Here is an 18092-nt window from a genome sequence, read left to right as displayed (position 1 = left end):
CAGTGAGCGGGCGCGCGCCCCACGAGAGTGTGGGGAGGGGAGAGAGGATTCGGGGGCGTGTCTGTGAGGTGGGAGGCGTGGGTCTGGCGGGGTGGCGGGGAAGGGGTCGCCGGTGGTGGTGGCGCTGGGTCGGGGCGGTGAGGTCCCGGAGGCCAAAAGGAGCAGCGAGGAAGGGATGAGCAAAAGCCTACAGCACCCGGTATTCCCAGGCGGTCTCCCATCCAAGTACTAACCAGGCCCGACCCTGCTTAGCTTCCGAGATCAGACGAGATCGGGCGCGTTCAGGGTGGTATGGCCGTAGACGCCAGCTGCCGCCTCCTGGAGCCCCAAGAGCGTGAGGTGGGCGCGGCCTGCGTCTCCACACTGCTCCCCTGGCACGGCTGCGGGTGGGGGCTGCGGGGTGGGGGCTGGCGGCCTCTGGCCAAGCGGCCAGGGGCCCCGGACGCCTGCTGGGGCAGCCGGTCTCGCCCAGGTGGCCACTCGCTGGCTTTCTTCCCAAGGTGTCCCGGTGCCCGGACCAGGATCGAGTTTTCTCAGGGGAACATTGCTCAGTGCTCTCGGGCTCTTGTTCCTCTGGGGATGTGTCACTGCCTTGGCTAAGGCGGGGGTGTGGGGGGGGTGCACAGTTCTGGCCGCCCTCCTCCCTCGCCTGCGGGAGCCGACCCTTGGGCGCGTGGCTCCCGACGGACGTCTTGGGGACCTTTCCGGTCCTCCTCGTCCACAAAGCCCCACTGCCCCTCCAGCCCTCTGCAAAACGGCAGCTGCGCCCTTAGCCGACCCGCTGCGCCCTCCTCCACACTCTGGGCCTGGGGCTGCGGGGCTCAATCGGGAACATTTCCAGCTCAGAGGCCCCTTTCACCACCGAAATCGTGGAGACAAGGGAAAGAAAAAAACATCTCCTCCCATCCCTACTCAACGTCCTAAGAAATCCTATCCTGTCAACCCTCAGGCTTCCTAAACTCTACACTTTGTCCTCAGAAGTATTTACTTCTGTTCCCTTCTAATTTTTCTCAGGGTTTCGGCCACTGAGATGACGATCATGACGAAATGAAAATTCATTAAGAGTTGGTTTATAGAAAATCTTCTAGATGGCTTCATCCCTATGGTGAAACAACTGTTGTCTTACATGATTCTAATACAGTTAGGAGCCTACATGTGCCTGTGATGAGGCTATTTGGGGTCACTGACACTGACCCCTCCATGAATGGGCACTCTGAGGTTTTACTCTCAGGATAACCACTGATATGTGTGGATAACCTCTAGAGAGCTGTCATGCTGTCATTCGTTCCTAGATAGTAAGCATATCTGCATTTTCCAAGGCTGTCGGGCCCTCTAAACTACAAAATTTACAGAAACGCTGTGATCAAATGCTGATGGTACTGACATACTCTTCTCTTAGTTGCTAAGTTGTCCGTCAGAATTTTTACCATGGCTCTTTTACGTATTTGGAATTGCACTTCTGATCCTCCTGGGACATTTACAATCAAGCCCATTAAACAAACAAAAAAAAAAGAAACAATGAAAAAAGACTGTAACAGACAGGTACATGTCCCTCACACAAGTCAGCTTTAGATTCTGTTTTCTTTGTCATGGTTTAGAGGCCACTAGCTAAAAAGGGAGTCCTTCCAAGCCTGTTTGTTGTTTAAATTTGGCCAAAGGGTCCAGCTGACACTGACTCCCACCTGACCTGTTTGTTGCTCGACCCCCCCACACACATAAGACACTTAGAGAAAAAAAACTAATCCTCACGTCGAAAGATGAAAACGACCAATCCAAAAACCCTCCGAGGAAACAGCTCAGAGACAAACAGTTTCTAGAGATGAGGGTGAAAGGCCTTCCAAGTTGAAATGGAGTCCCTCATGCCAGACCTCTCAACACCTTGGTTCTTGCTGGGTGCTGCTTGCTCACGCCTGAAACCTTAGCTACTCAGGTGGATCACGTTTCCAGGCCCGCCCAAGCAAGTCGTTCCATGAGACCTGTTAGAAAAAGCCAAATGTTAGAAAAGAGGATGCCTCGAGGAAAAGGAGACCGAGACCTCTACAGACGAGAGCACGCTTTATTTTGCCGTGGTGAGGGGCGTCCTGCACTCTGGACAGCCTGGGATGCAAGCCTCGCCGGGGGGGGGGGCGGGGACTAGGGGTGAGGAGGTTTTCCGGGGTACGCAGCCAGGGAGAGGTAAAGAGAAGTGTCCTTGTGGTGGTAGACAGCCAGCACTTGCAAGCAATCAGGAAGCGATAAGGGGAAAAGTCCTTGTGGTCTCAGGCACTGCCCCTGCCTTTCTTTCTATCACAGGTAATTTAGGCAGTGTGGGCTTCGGGGACCCTGGAGAGTCAACCCTTTAAAACCCTCACACGAAAAGGGCTGGTGGAGCGGGGCCAGGTGTACGCCCTGAATTCAAGCACTGGTACCACAAAAATCAATACGTAAATATGTAAATACATAAATAAACAAATAAATAAATAAAACAAAAAAGTGGTTATGATGGATGCGTGTCTATCGAACATGAAAGCCCTCTAGGCACAAACTTCTATGAGTGGCCACGGCGTTGTACACTACTCGGGAAGAAGTCCCTATTTCTACCTGTTCCGGACCCGTCCTAGCATACTTAAAAGTGGTGTTTTTAGTTTTGGACATAAAACACAGGGTTTGTTCTTAGACTCGTGGACCACAGCCTTGGATTGACTTTGGATAAACACTGAAAGGTAGAGACACTTGCCAATACAGCCTATTACACAAAGAAAGACTTCACACATTGCAGAGAAAGGTACAAACTACATTGCCACCAAACGATCCGAAACGGGCAGCAATTCATCACCACTCACACTCAAGCAGGGTACAGGACCAAGCAAAAGGAAACGCGCCCTCAATGTCAGGGTTGCAACTCTTTCTGGGACTTCTCCTTGCCAATGTATTCCCGGGTGTGTTTGAATTTTGCATTCTAAGCATACTCCCCTCACCGTGAGCTCAGGCCCTGCGCCCGCTGTCCCCGTGACTGCAGGCACCGCCGTGGGAGTTGGGGCCCCACGGAGAGGTCATGCACACGCTGACCTGTGTTGGGTCGAGCGACGGAGCAGCACCCAACTGAGGTGGCCTGCCTCCCTGTCCCCTGGCGTCTTGCCCTGGGCCCAGTGCACCACCTTGTGGCGAGCCAGGGTGTGGCGCGTCCCAGTCTGGGGCCCGCTGGGCTGCAGACCCGCTTTCTCAGGGCTTTCGCACTTCCCTCACCGTCCGCCTGAACGTTTTCTACTCCTGCTGGCTTTCTGAGGACAGTTGGGGAGCGGTCCCCAACGTGGCCTGGGACCCACCCGGCTGGTGCCCAGTGAGCGGGCGCGCGCCCCACGAGAGTGTGGGGAGGGGAGAGGAGAGGATTCGGGGGCGTGTCTGTGAGGTGGGAGGCGTGGGTCTGGCGGGGTGGCGGGGAAGGGGTCGCCGGTGGTGGTGGCGCTGGGTCGGGGCGGTGAGGTCCCGGAGGCCAAAAGGAGCAGCGAGGGAGGGACGAGCAAAAGCCTACAGCACCCGGTATTCCCAGGCGGTCTCCCATCCAAGTACTAACCAGGCCCGACCCTGCTTAGCTTCCGAGATCAGACGAGATCGGGCGCGTTCAGGGTGGTATGGCCGTAGACGCCAGCTGCCGCCTCCTGGAGCCCCAAGAGCGTGAGGTGGGCGCGGCCTGCGTCTCCACACTGCTCCCCTGGCACGGCTGCGGGTGGGGGCTGCGGGGTGGGGGCTGGCGGCCTCTGGCCAAGCGGCCAGGGGCCCCGGACGCCTGCTGGGGCAGCCGGTCTCGCCCAGGTGGCCACTCGCTGGCTTTCTTCCCGAGGTGTCCCGGTGCCCGGACCAGGATCGAGTTTTCTCAGGGGAACATTGCTCAGTGCTCTCGGGCTCTTGTTCCTCTGGGGATGTGTCACTGCCTTGGCTAAGGCGGGGGTGTGGGGGGGGTGCACAGTTCTGGCCGCCCTCCTCCCTCGCCTGCGGGAGCCGACCCTTGGGCGCGTGGCTCCCGACGGACGTCTTGGGGACCTTTCCGGTCCTCCTCGTCCACAAAGCCCCACTGCCCCTCCAGCCCTCTGCAAAACGGCAGCCGCGCCCTTAGCCGACCCGCTGCGCCCTCCTCCACACTCTGGGCCTGGGGCTGCGGGGCTCAATCGGGAACATTTCCAGCTCAGAGGCCCCTTTCACCACCGAAATCGTGGAGACAAGGGAAAGAAAAAAACATCTCCTCCCATCCCTACTCAACGTCCTAAGAAATCCTATCCTGTCAACCCTCAGGCTTCCTAAACTCTACACTTTGTCCTCAGAAGTATTTACTTCTGTTCCCTTCTAATTTTTCTCAGGGTTTCGGCCACTGAGATGACGATCATGACGAAATGAAAATTCATTAAGAGTTGGTTTATAGAAAATCTTCTAGATGGCTTCATCCCTATGGTGAAACAACTGTTGTCTTACATGATTCTAATACAGTTAGGAGCCTACATGTGCCTGTGATGAGGCTATTTGGGGTCACTGACACTGACCCCTCAATGAATGGGCACTCTGAGGTTTTACTCTCAGGATAACCACTGATATGTGTGGATAACCTCTAGAGAGCTGTCATGCTGTCATTCGTTCCTAGATAGTAAGCATATCTGCATTTTCCAAGGCTGTCGGGCCCTCTAAACTACAAAATTTACAGAAACGCTGTGATCAAATGCTGATGGTACTGACATACTCTTCTCTTAGTTGCTAAGTTGTCCGTCAGAATTTTTACCATGGCTCTTTTACGTATTTGGAATTGCACTTCTGATCCTCCTGGGACATTTACAATCAAGCCCATTAAACAAACAAAAAAAAAAGAAACAATGAAAAAAGACTGTAACAGACAGGTACATGTCCCTCACACAAGTCAGCTTTAGATTCTGTTTTCTTTGTCATGGTTTAGAGGCCACTAGCTAAAAAGGGAGTCCTTCCAAGCCTGTTTGTTGTTTAAATTTGGCCAAAGGGTCCAGCTGACACTGACTCCCACCTGACCTGTTTGTTGCTCGACCCCCCCACACACATAAGACACTTAGAGAAAAAAAACTAATCCTCACGTCGAAAGATGAAAACGACCAATCCAAAAACCCTCCGAGGAAACAGCTCAGAGACAAACAGTTTCTAGAGATGAGGGTGAAAGGCCTTCCAAGTTGAAATGGAGTCCCTCATGCCAGACCTCTCAACACCTTGGTTCTTGCTGGGTGCTGCTTGCTCACGCCTGAAACCTTAGCTACTCAGGTGGATCACGTTTCCAGGCCCGCCCAAGCAAGTCGTTCCATGAGACCTGTTAGAAAAAGCCAAATGTTAGAAAAGAGGATGCCTCGAGGAAAAGGAGACCGAGACCTCTACAGACGAGAGCACGCTTTATTTTGCCGTGGTGAGGGGCGTCCTGCACTCTGGACAGCCTGGGATGCAAGCCTCGCCGGGGGGGGGGGGGGCGGGGACTAGGGGTGAGGAGGTTTTCCGGGGTACGCAGCCAGGGAGAGGTAAAGAGAAGTGTCCTTGTGGTGGTAGACAGCCAGCACTTGCAAGCAATCAGGAAGCGATAAGGGGAAAAGTCCTTGTGGTCTCAGGCACTGCCCCTGCCTTTCTTTCTATCACAGGTAATTTAGGCAGTGTGGGCTTCGGGGACCCTGGAGAGTCAACCCTTTAAAACCCTCACACGAAAAGGGCTGGTGGAGCGGGGCCAGGTGTACGCCCTGAATTCAAGCACTGGTACCACAAAAATCAATACGTAAATATGTAAATACATAAATAAACAAATAAATAAATAAAACAAAAAAGTGGTTATGATGGATGCGTGTCTATCGAACATGAAAGCCCTCTAGGCACAAACTTCTATGAGTGGCCACGGCGTTGTACACTACTCGGGAAGAAGTCCCTATTTCTACCTGTTCCGGACCCGTCCTAGCATACTTAAAAGTGGTGTTTTTAGTTTTGGACATAAAACACAGGGTTTGTTCTTAGACTCGTGGACCACAGCCTTGGATTGACTTTGGATAAACACTGAAAGGTAGAGACACTTGCCAATACAGCCTATTACACAAAGAAAGACTTCACACATTGCAGAGAAAGGTACAAACTACATTGCCACCAAACGATCCGAAACGGGCAGCAATTCATCACCACTCACACTCAAGCAGGGTACAGGACCAAGCAAAAGGAAACGCGCCCTCAATGTCAGGGTTGCAACTCTTTCTGGGACTTCTCCTTGCCAATGTATTCCCGGGTGTGTTTGAATTTTGCATTCTAAGCATACTCCCCTCACCGTGAGCTCAGGCCCTGCGCCCGCTGTCCCCGTGACTGCAGGCACCGCCGTGGGAGTTGGGGCCCCACGGAGAGGTCATGCACACGCTGACCTGTGTTGGGTCGAGCGACGGAGCAGCACCCGACTGAGGTGGCCTGCCTCCCTGTCCCCTGGCGTCTTGCCCTGGGCCCAGTGCACCACCTTGTGGCGAGCCAGGGTGTGGCGCGTCCCAGTCTGGGGCCCGCTGGGCTGCAGACCCGCTTTCTCAGGGCTTTCGCACTTCCCTCACCGTCCGCCTGAACGTTTTCTACTCCTGCTGGCTTTCTGAGGACAGTTGGGGAGCGGTCCCCAACGTGGCCTGGGACCCACCCGGCTGGTGCCCAGTGAGCGGGCGCGCGCCCCACGAGAGTGTGGGGAGGGGAGAGGAGAGGATTCGGGGGCGTGTCTGTGAGGTGGGAGGCGTGGGTCTGGCGGGGTGGCGGGGAAGGGGTCGCCGGTGGTGGTGGCGCTGGGTCGGGGCGGTGAGGTCCCGGAGGCCAAAAGGAGCAGCGAGGAAGGGACGAGCAAAAGCCTACAGCACCCGGTATTCCCAGGCGGTCTCCCATCCAAGTACTAACCAGGCCCGACCCTGCTTAGCTTCCGAGATCAGACGAGATCGGGCGCGTTCAGGGTGGTATGGCCGTAGACGCCAGCTGCCGCCTCCTGGAGCCCCAAGAGCGTGAGGTGGGCGCGGCCTGCGTCTCCACACTGCTCCCCTGGCACGGCTGCGGGTGGGGGCTGCGGGGTGGGGGCTGGCGGCCTCTGGCCAAGCGGCCAGGGGCCCCGGACGCCTGCTGGGGCAGCCGGTCTCGCCCAGGTGGCCACTCGCTGGCTTTCTTCCCGAGGTGTCCCGGTGCCCGGACCAGGATCGAGTTTTCTCAGGGGAACATTGCTCAGTGCTCTCGGGCTCTTGTTCCTCTGGGGATGTGTCACTGCCTTGGCTAAGGCGGGGGTGTGGGGGGGGTGCACAGTTCTGGCCGCCCTCCTCCCTCGCCTGCGGGAGCCGACCCTTGGGCGCGTGGCTCCCGACGGACGTCTTGGGGACCTTTCCGGTCCTCCTCGTCCACAAAGCCCCACTGCCCCTCCAGCCCTCTGCAAAACGGCAGCCGCGCCCTTAGCCGACCCGCTGCGCCCTCCTCCACACTCTGGGCCTGGGGCTGCGGGGCTCAATCGGGAACATTTCCAGCTCAGAGGCCCCTTTCACCACCGAAATCGTGGAGACAAGGGAAAGAAAAAAACATCTCCTCCCATCCCTACTCAACGTCCTAAGAAATCCTATCCTGTCAACCCTCAGGCTTCCTAAACTCTACACTTTGTCCTCAGAAGTATTTACTTCTGTTCCCTTCTAATTTTTCTCAGGGTTTCGGCCACTGAGATGACGATCATGACGAAATGAAAATTCATTAAGAGTTGGTTTATAGAAAATCTTCTAGATGGCTTCATCCCTATGGTGAAACAACTGTTGTCTTACATGATTCTAATACAGTTAGGAGCCTACATGTGCCTGTGATGAGGCTATTTGGGGTCACTGACACTGACCCCTCAATGAATGGGCACTCTGAGGTTTTACTCTCAGGATAACCACTGATATGTGTGGATAACCTCTAGAGAGCTGTCATGCTGTCATTCGTTCCTAGATAGTAAGCATATCTGCATTTTCCAAGGCTGTCGGGCCCTCTAAACTACAAAATTTACAGAAACGCTGTGATCAAATGCTGATGGTACTGACATACTCTTCTCTTAGTTGCTAAGTTGTCCGTCAGAATTTTTACCATGGCTCTTTTACGTATTTGGAATTGCACTTCTGATCCTCCTGGGACATTTACAATCAAGCCCATTAAACAAACAAAAAAAAAAGAAACAATGAAAAAAGACTGTAACAGACAGGTACATGTCCCTCACACAAGTCAGCTTTAGATTCTGTTTTCTTTGTCATGGTTTAGAGGCCACTAGCTAAAAAGGGAGTCCTTCCAAGCCTGTTTGTTGTTTAAATTTGGCCAAAGGGTCCAGCTGACACTGACTCCCACCTGACCTGTTTGTTGCTCGACCCCCCCACACACATAAGACACTTAGAGAAAAAAAACTAATCCTCACGTCGAAAGATGAAAACGACCAATCCAAAAACCCTCCGAGGAAACAGCTCAGAGACAAACAGTTTCTAGAGATGAGGGTGAAAGGCCTTCCAAGTTGAAATGGAGTCCCTCATGCCAGACCTCTCAACACCTTGGTTCTTGCTGGGTGCTGCTTGCTCACGCCTGAAACCTTAGCTACTCAGGTGGATCACGTTTCCAGGCCCGCCCAAGCAAGTCGTTCCATGAGACCTGTTAGAAAAAGCCAAATGTTAGAAAAGAGGATGCCTCGAGGAAAAGGAGACCGAGACCTCTACAGACGAGAGCACGCTTTATTTTGCCGTGGTGAGGGGCGTCCTGCACTCTGGACAGCCTGGGATGCAAGCCTCGCCGGGGGGGGGGGGGGGGCGGGGACTAGGGGTGAGGAGGTTTTCCGGGGTACGCAGCCAGGGAGAGGTAAAGAGAAGTGTCCTTGTGGTGGTAGACAGCCAGCACTTGCAAGCAATCAGGAAGCGATAAGGGGAAAAGTCCTTGTGGTCTCAGGCACTGCCCCTGCCTTTCTTTCTATCACAGGTAATTTAGGCAGTGTGGGCTTCGGGGACCCTGGAGAGTCAACCCTTTAAAACCCTCACACGAAAAGGGCTGGTGGAGCGGGGCCAGGTGTACGCCCTGAATTCAAGCACTGGTACCACAAAAATCAATACGTAAATATGTAAATACATAAATAAACAAATAAATAAATAAAACAAAAAAGTGGTTATGATGGATGCGTGTCTATCGAACATGAAAGCCCTCTAGGCACAAACTTCTATGAGTGGCCACGGCGTTGTACACTACTCGGGAAGAAGTCCCTATTTCTACCTGTTCCGGACCCGTCCTAGCATACTTAAAAGTGGTGTTTTTAGTTTTGGACATAAAACACAGGGTTTGTTCTTAGACTCGTGGACCACAGCCTTGGATTGACTTTGGATAAACACTGAAAGGTAGAGACACTTGCCAATACAGCCTATTACACAAAGAAAGACTTCACACATTGCAGAGAAAGGTACAAACTACATTGCCACCAAACGATCCGAAACGGGCAGCAATTCATCACCACTCACACTCAAGCAGGGTACAGGACCAAGCAAAAGGAAACGCGCCCTCAATGTCAGGGTTGCAACTCTTTCTGGGACTTCTCCTTGCCAATGTATTCCCGGGTGTGTTTGAATTTTGCATTCTAAGCATACTCCCCTCACCGTGAGCTCAGGCCCTGCGCCCGCTGTCCCCGTGACTGCAGGCACCGCCGTGGGAGTTGGGGCCCCACGGAGAGGTCATGCACACGCTGACCTGTGTTGGGTCGAGCGACGGAGCAGCACCCGACTGAGGTGGCCTGCCTCCCTGTCCCCTGGCGTCTTGCCCTGGGCCCAGTGCACCACCTTGTGGCGAGCCAGGGTGTGGCGCGTCCCAGTCTGGGGCCCGCTGGGCTGCAGACCCGCTTTCTCAGGGCTTTCGCACTTCCCTCACCGTCCGCCTGAACGTTTTCTACTCCTGCTGGCTTTCTGAGGACAGTTGGGGAGCGGTCCCCAACGTGGCCTGGGACCCACCCGGCTGGTGCCCAGTGAGCGGGCGCGCGCCCCACGAGAGTGTGGGGAGGGGAGAGGAGAGGATTCGGGGGCGTGTCTGTGAGGTGGGAGGCGTGGGTCTGGCGGGGTGGCGGGGAAGGGGTCGCCGGTGGTGGTGGCGCTGGGTCGGGGCGGTGAGGTCCCGGAGGCCAAAAGGAGCAGCGAGGAAGGGACGAGCAAAAGCCTACAGCACCCGGTATTCCCAGGCGGTCTCCCATCCAAGTACTAACCAGGCCCGACCCTGCTTAGCTTCCGAGATCAGACGAGATCGGGCGCGTTCAGGGTGGTATGGCCGTAGACGCCAGCTGCCGCCTCCTGGAGCCCCAAGAGCGTGAGGTGGGCGCGGCCTGCGTCTCCACACTGCTCCCCTGGCACGGCTGCGGGTGGGGGCTGCGGGGTGGGGGCTGGCGGCCTCTGGCCAAGCGGCCAGGGGCCCCGGACGCCTGCTGGGGCAGCCGGTCTCGCCCAGGTGGCCACTCGCTGGCTTTCTTCCCGAGGTGTCCCGGTGCCCGGACCAGGATCGAGTTTTCTCAGGGGAACATTGCTCAGTGCTCTCGGGCTCTTGTTCCTCTGGGGATGTGTCACTGCCTTGGCTAAGGCGGGGGTGTGGGGGGGGTGCACAGTTCTGGCCGCCCTCCTCCCTCGCCTGCGGGAGCCGACCCTTGGGCGCGTGGCTCCCGACGGACGTCTTGGGGACCTTTCCGGTCCTCCTCGTCCACAAAGCCCCACTGCCCCTCCAGCCCTCTGCAAAACGGCAGCCGCGCCCTTAGCCGACCCGCTGCGCCCTCCTCCACACTCTGGGCCTGGGGCTGCGGGGCTCAATCGGGAACATTTCCAGCTCAGAGGCCCCTTTCACCACCGAAATCGTGGAGACAAGGGAAAGAAAAAAACATCTCCTCCCATCCCTACTCAACGTCCTAAGAAATCCTATCCTGTCAACCCTCAGGCTTCCTAAACTCTACACTTTGTCCTCAGAAGTATTTACTTCTGTTCCCTTCTAATTTTTCTCAGGGTTTCGGCCACTGAGATGACGATCATGACGAAATGAAAATTCATTAAGAGTTGGTTTATAGAAAATCTTCTAGATGGCTTCATCCCTATGGTGAAACAACTGTTGTCTTACATGATTCTAATACAGTTAGGAGCCTACATGTGCCTGTGATGAGGCTATTTGGGGTCACTGACACTGACCCCTCAATGAATGGGCACTCTGAGGTTTTACTCTCAGGATAACCACTGATATGTGTGGATAACCTCTAGAGAGCTGTCATGCTGTCATTCGTTCCTAGATAGTAAGCATATCTGCATTTTCCAAGGCTGTCGGGCCCTCTAAACTACAAAATTTACAGAAACGCTGTGATCAAATGCTGATGGTACTGACATACTCTTCTCTTAGTTGCTAAGTTGTCCGTCAGAATTTTTACCATGGCTCTTTTACGTATTTGGAATTGCACTTCTGATCCTCCTGGGACATTTACAATCAAGCCCATTAAACAAACAAAAAAAAAAGAAACAATGAAAAAAGACTGTAACAGACAGGTACATGTCCCTCACACAAGTCAGCTTTAGATTCTGTTTTCTTTGTCATGGTTTAGAGGCCACTAGCTAAAAAGGGAGTCCTTCCAAGCCTGTTTGTTGTTTAAATTTGGCCAAAGGGTCCAGCTGACACTGACTCCCACCTGACCTGTTTGTTGCTCGACCCCCCCACACACATAAGACACTTAGAGAAAAAAAAACTAATCCTCACGTCGAAAGATGAAAACGACCAATCCAAAAACCCTCCGAGGAAACAGCTCAGAGACAAACAGTTTCTAGAGATGAGGGTGAAAGGCCTTCCAAGTTGAAATGGAGTCCCTCATGCCAGACCTCTCAACACCTTGGTTCTTGCTGGGTGCTGCTTGCTCACGCCTGAAACCTTAGCTACTCAGGTGGATCACGTTTCCAGGCCCGCCCAAGCAAGTCGTTCCATGAGACCTGTTAGAAAAAGCCAAATTTAGAAAAGAGGATGCCTCGAGGAAAAGGAGACCGAGACCTCTACAGACGAGAGCACGCTTTATTTTGCCGTGGTGAGGGGCGTCCTGCACTCTGGACAGCCTGGGATGCAAGCCTCGCCGGGGGGGGGGGGGGGGGGGCGGGGACTAGGGGTGAGGAGGTTTTCCGGGGTACGCAGCCAGGGAGAGGTAAAGAGAAGTGTCCTTGTGGTGGTAGACAGCCAGCACTTGCAAGCAATCAGGAAGCGATAAGGGGAAAAGTCCTTGTGGTCTCAGGCACTGCCCCTGCCTTTCTTTCTATCACAGGTAATTTAGGCAGTGTGGGCTTCGGGGACCCTGGAGAGTCAACCCTTTAAAACCCTCACACGAAAAGGGCTGGTGGAGCGGGGCCAGGTGTACGCCCTGAATTCAAGCACTGGTACCACAAAAATCAATACGTAAATATGTAAATACATAAATAAACAAATAAATAAATAAAACAAAAAAGTGGTTATGATGGATGCGTGTCTATCGAACATGAAAGCCCTCTAGGCACAAACTTCTATGAGTGGCCACGGCGTTGTACACTACTCGGGAAGAAGTCCCTATTTCTACCTGTTCCGGACCCGTCCTAGCATACTTAAAAGTGGTGTTTTTAGTTTTGGACATAAAACACAGGGTTTGTTCTTAGACTCGTGGACCACAGCCTTGGATTGACTTTGGATAAACACTGAAAGGTAGAGACACTTGCCAATACAGCCTATTACACAAAGAAAGACTTCACACATTGCAGAGAAAGGTACAAACTACATTGCCACCAAACGATCCGAAACGGGCAGCAATTCATCACCACTCACACTCAAGCAGGGTACAGGACCAAGCAAAAGGAAACGCGCCCTCAATGTCAGGGTTGCAACTCTTTCTGGGACTTCTCCTTGCCAATGTATTCCCGGGTGTGTTTGAATTTTGCATTCTAAGCATACTCCCCTCACCGTGAGCTCAGGCCCTGCGCCCGCTGTCCCCGTGACTGCAGGCACCGCCGTGGGAGTTGGGGCCCCACGGAGAGGTCATGCACACGCTGACCTGTGTTGGGTCGAGCGACGGAGCAGCACCCGACTGAGGTGGCCTGCCTCCCTGTCCCCTGGCGTCTTGCCCTGGGCCCAGTGCACCACCTTGTGGCGAGCCAGGGTGTGGCGCGTCCCAGTCTGGGGCCCGCTGGGCTGCAGACCCGCTTTCTCAGGGCTTTCGCACTTCCCTCACCGTCCGCCTGAACGTTTTCTACTCCTGCTGGCTTTCTGAGGACAGTTGGGGAGCGGTCCCCAACGTGGCCTGGGACCCACCCGGCTGGTGCCCAGTGAGCGGGCGCGCGCCCCACGAGAGTGTGGGGAGGGGAGAGGAGAGGATTCGGGGGCGTGTCTGTGAGGTGGGAGGCGTGGGTCTGGCGGGGTGGCGGGGAAGGGGTCGCCGGTGGTGGTGGCGCTGGGTCGGGGCGGTGAGGTCCCGGAGGCCAAAAGGAGCAGCGAGGAAGGGACGAGCAAAAGCCTACAGCACCCGGTATTCCCAGGCGGTCTCCCATCCAAGTACTAACCAGGCCCGACCCTGCTTAGCTTCCGAGATCAGACGAGATCGGGCGCGTTCAGGGTGGTATGGCCGTAGACGCCAGCTGCCGCCTCCTGGAGCCCCAAGAGCGTGAGGTGGGCGCGGCCTGCGTCTCCACACTGCTCCCCTGGCACGGCTGCGGGTGGGGGCTGCGGGGTGGGGGCTGGCGGCCTCTGGCCAAGCGGCCAGGGGCCCCGGACGCCTGCTGGGGCAGCCGGTCTCGCCCAGGTGGCCACTCGCTGGCTTTCTTCCCGAGGTGTCCCGGTGCCCGGACCAGGATCGAGTTTTCTCAGGGGAACATTGCTCAGTGCTCTCGGGCTCTTGTTCCTCTGGGGATGTGTCACTGCCTTGGCTAAGGCGGGGGTGTGGGGGGGGTGCACAGTTCTGGCCGCCCTCCTCCCTCGCCTGCGGGAGCCGACCCTTGGGCGCGTGGCTCCCGACGGACGTCTTGGGGACCTTTCCGGTCCTCCTCGTCCACAAAGCCCCACTGCCCCTCCAGCCCTCTGCAAAACGGCAGCCGCGCCCTTAGCCGACCCGCTGCGCCCTCCTCCACACTCTGGGCCTGGGGCTGCGGGGCTCAATCGGGAACATTTCCAGCTCAGAGGCCCCTTTCACCACCGAAATCGTGGAGACAAGGGAAAGAAAAAAACATCTCCTCCCATCCCTACTCAACGTCCTAAGAAATCCTATCCTGTCAACCCTCAGGCTTCCTAAACTCTACACTTTGTCCTCAGAAGTATTTACTTCTGTTCCCTTCTAATTTTTCTCAGGGTTTCGGCCACTGAGATGACGATCATGACGAAATGAAAATTCATTAAGAGTTGGTTTATAGAAAATCTTCTAGATGGCTTCATCCCTATGGTGAAACAACTGTTGTCTTACATGATTCTAATACAGTTAGGAGCCTACATGTGCCTGTGATGAGGCTATTTGGGGTCACTGACACTGACCCCTCAATGAATGGGCACTCTGAGGTTTTACTCTCAGGATAACCACTGATATGTGTGGATAACCTCTAGAGAGCTGTCATGCTGTCATTCGTTCCTAGATAGTAAGCATATCTGCATTTTCCAAGGCTGTCGGGCCCTCTAAACTACAAAATTTACAGAAACGCTGTGATCAAATGCTGATGGTACTGACATACTCTTCTCTTAGTTGCTAAGTTGTCCGTCAGAATTTTTACCATGGCTCTTTTACGTATTTGGAATTGCACTTCTGATCCTCCTGGGACATTTACAATCAAGCCCATTAAACAAACAAAAAAAAAAGAAACAATGAAAAAAGACTGTAACAGACAGGTACATGTCCCTCACACAAGTCAGCTTTAGATTCTGTTTTCTTTGTCATGGTTTAGAGGCCACTAGCTAAAAAGGGAGTCCTTCCAAGCCTGTTTGTTGTTTAAATTTGGCCAAAGGGTCCAGCTGACACTGACTCCCACCTGACCTGTTTGTTGCTCGACCCCCCCACACACATAAGACACTTAGAGAAAAAAAACTAATCCTCACGTCGAAAGATGAAAACGACCAATCCAAAAACCCTCCGAGGAAACAGCTCAGAGACAAACAGTTTCTAGAGATGAGGGTGAAAGGCCTTCCAAGTTGAAATGGAGTCCCTCATGCCAGACCTCTCAACACCTTGGTTCTTGCTGGGTGCTGCTTGCTCACGCCTGAAACCTTAGCTACTCAGGTGGATCACGTTTCCAGGCCCGCCCAAGCAAGTCGTTCCATGAGACCTGTTAGAAAAAGCCAAATGTTAGAAAAGAGGATGCCTCGAGGAAAAGGAGACCGAGACCTCTACAGACGAGAGCACGCTTTATTTTGCCGTGGTGAGGGGCGTCCTGCACTCTGGACAGCCTGGGATGCAAGCCTCGCCGGGGGGGGGGGGGGGCGGGGACTAGGGGTGAGGAGGTTTTCCGGGGTACGCAGCCAGGGAGAGGTAAAGAGAAGTGTCCTTGTGGTGGTAGACAGCCAGCACTTGCAAGCAATCAGGAAGCGATAAGGGGAAAAGTCCTTGTGGTCTCAGGCACTGCCCCTGCCTTTCTTTCTATCACAGGTAATTTAGGCAGTGTGGGCTTCGGGGACCCTGGAGAGTCAACCCTTTAAAACCCTCACACGAAAAGGGCTGGTGGAGCGGGGCCAGGTGTACGCCCTGAATTCAAGCACTGGTACCACAAAAATCAATACGTAAATATGTAAATACATAAATAAACAAATAAATAAATAAAACAAAAAAGTGGTTATGATGGATGCGTGTCTATCGAACATGAAAGCCCTCTAGGCACAAACTTCTATGAGTGGCCACGGCGTTGTACACTACTCGGGAAGAAGTCCCTATTTCTACCTGTTCCGGACCCGTCCTAGCATACTTAAAAGTGGTGTTTTTAGTTTTGGACATAAAACACAGGGTTTGTTCTTAGACTCGTGGACCACAGCCTTGGATTGACTTTGGATAAACACTGAAAGGTAGAGACACTTGCCAATACAGCCTATTACACAAAGAAAGACTTCACACATTGCAGAGAAAGGTACAAACTACATTGCCACCAAACGATCCGAAACGGGCAGCAATTCATCACCACTCACACTCAAGCAGGGTACAGGACCAAGCAAAAGGAAACGCGCCCTCAATGTCAGGGTTGCAACTCTTTCTGGGACTTCTCCTTGCCAATGTATTCCCGGGTGTGTTTGAATTTTGCATTCTAAGCATACTCCCCTCACCGTGAGCTCAGGCCCTGCGCCCGCTGTCCCCGTGACTGCAGGCACCGCCGTGGGAGTTGGGGCCCCACGGAGAGGTCATGCACACGCTGACCTGTGTTGGGTCGAGCGACGGAGCAGCACCCGACTGAGGTGGCCTGCCTCCCTGTCCCCTGGCGTCTTGCCCTGGGCCCAGTGCACCACCTTGTGGCGAGCCAGGGTGTGGCGCGTCCCAGTCTGGGGCCCGCTGGGCTGCAGACCCGCTTTCTCAGGGCTTTCGCACTTCCCTCACCGTCCGCCTGAACGTTTTCTACTCCTGCTGGCTTTCTGAGGACAGTTGGGGAGCGGTCCCCAACGTGGCCTGGGACCCACCCGGCTGGTGCCCAGTGAGCGGGCGCGCGCCCCACGAGAGTGTGGGGAGGGGAGAGGAGAGGATTCGGGGGCGTGTCTGTGAGGTGGGAGGCGTGGGTCTGGCGGGGTGGCGGGGAAGGGGTCGCCGGTGGTGGTGGCGCTGGGTCGGGGCGGTGAGGTCCCGGAGGCCAAAAGGAGCAGCGAGGAAGGGACGAGCAAAAGCCTACAGCACCCGGTATTCCCAGGCGGTCTCCCATCCAAGTACTAACCAGGCCCGACCCTGCTTAGCTTCCGAGATCAGACGAGATCGGGCGCGTTCAGGGTGGTATGGCCGTAGACGCCAGCTGCCGCCTCCTGGAGCCCCAAGAGCGTGAGGTGGGCGCGGCCTGCGTCTCCACACTGCTCCCCTGGCACGGCTGCGGGTGGGGGCTGCGGGGTGGGGGCTGGCGGCCTCTGGCCAAGCGGCCAGGGGCCCCGGACGCCTGCTGGGGCAGCCGGTCTCGCCCAGGTGGCCACTCGCTGGCTTTCTTCCCGAGGTGTCCCGGTGCCCGGACCAGGATCGAGTTTTCTCAGGGGAACATTGCTCAGTGCTCTCGGGCTCTTGTTCCTCTGGGGATGTGTCACTGCCTTGGCTAAGGCGGGGGTGTGGGGGGGGTGCACAGTTCTGGCCGCCCTCCTCCCTCGCCTGCGGGAGCCGACCCTTGGGCGCGTGGCTCCCGACGGACGTCTTGGGGACCTTTCCGGTCCTCCTCGTCCACAAAGCCCCACTGCCCCTCCAGCCCTCTGCAAAACGGCAGCCGCGCCCTTAGCCGACCCGCTGCGCCCTCCTCCACACTCTGGGCCTGGGGCTGCGGGGCTCAATCGGGAACATTTCCAGCTCAGAGGCCCCTTTCACCACCGAAATCGTGGAGACAAGGGAAAGAAAAAAACATCTCCTCCCATCCCTACTCAACGTCCTAAGAAATCCTATCCTGTCAACCCTCAGGCTTCCTAAACTCTACACTTTGTCCTCAGAAGTATTTACTTCTGTTCCCTTCTAATTTTTCTCAGGGTTTCGGCCACTGAGATGACGATCATGACGAAATGAAAATTCATTAAGAGTTGGTTTATAGAAAATCTTCTAGATGGCTTCATCCCTATGGTGAAACAACTGTTGTCTTACATGATTCTAATACAGTTAGGAGCCTACATGTGCCTGTGATGAGGCTATTTGGGGTCACTGACACTGACCCCTCAATGAATGGGCACTCTGAGGTTTTACTCTCAGGATAACCACTGATATGTGTGGATAACCTCTAGAGAGCTGTCATGCTGTCATTCGTTCCTAGATAGTAAGCATATCTGCATTTTCCAAGGCTGTCGGGCCCTCTAAACTACAAAATTTACAGAAACGCTGTGATCAAATGCTGATGGTACTGACATACTCTTCTCTTAGTTGCTAAGTTGTCCGTCAGAATTTTTACCATGGCTCTTTTACGTATTTGGAATTGCACTTCTGATCCTCCTGG

The 18092-nt window shown here is 54.7% G+C and overlaps 1 long non-coding RNA gene and 6 other non-coding genes across 7 annotated transcripts in view; 1 reads left to right on the top strand and 6 right to left on the bottom strand.

Moving 5' to 3' along the window:
• The window catches only part of LOC141418921 (uncharacterized), a 518407-nt gene that overhangs the window by 331376 nt on the left and 168939 nt on the right, over nucleotides 1–18092 (top strand). The gene's annotated exons all lie outside the window — the stretch shown is intronic.
• Nucleotides 185–303, bottom strand: LOC141418937 (5S ribosomal RNA). The gene has a single exon (XR_012443614.1). It is a non-coding gene; the product is annotated as a 5S ribosomal RNA (ribosomal RNA).
• Nucleotides 3505–3623, bottom strand: LOC141418936 (5S ribosomal RNA). Its single transcript, XR_012443613.1, has one exon. It is a non-coding gene; the product is annotated as a 5S ribosomal RNA (ribosomal RNA).
• On the bottom strand, nucleotides 6828–6946 carry LOC141418935 (5S ribosomal RNA). The gene has a single exon (XR_012443612.1). It is a non-coding gene; the product is annotated as a 5S ribosomal RNA (ribosomal RNA).
• On the bottom strand, nucleotides 10153–10271 carry LOC141418934 (5S ribosomal RNA). Its single transcript, XR_012443611.1, has one exon. It is a non-coding gene; the product is annotated as a 5S ribosomal RNA (ribosomal RNA).
• LOC141418933 (5S ribosomal RNA) lies at nucleotides 13481–13599 on the bottom strand. Its single transcript, XR_012443610.1, has one exon. It is a non-coding gene; the product is annotated as a 5S ribosomal RNA (ribosomal RNA).
• Nucleotides 16805–16923, bottom strand: LOC141418931 (5S ribosomal RNA). The gene has a single exon (XR_012443608.1). It is a non-coding gene; the product is annotated as a 5S ribosomal RNA (ribosomal RNA).

The sequence above is a fragment of the Castor canadensis genome, chromosome 18, assembly GCF_047511655.1.
Source record: "Castor canadensis chromosome 18, mCasCan1.hap1v2, whole genome shotgun sequence".
Taxonomy (NCBI): Eukaryota; Metazoa; Chordata; class Mammalia; order Rodentia; family Castoridae; genus Castor; species Castor canadensis.
This window is presented reverse-complemented; position numbering and strand designations above follow the sequence as displayed.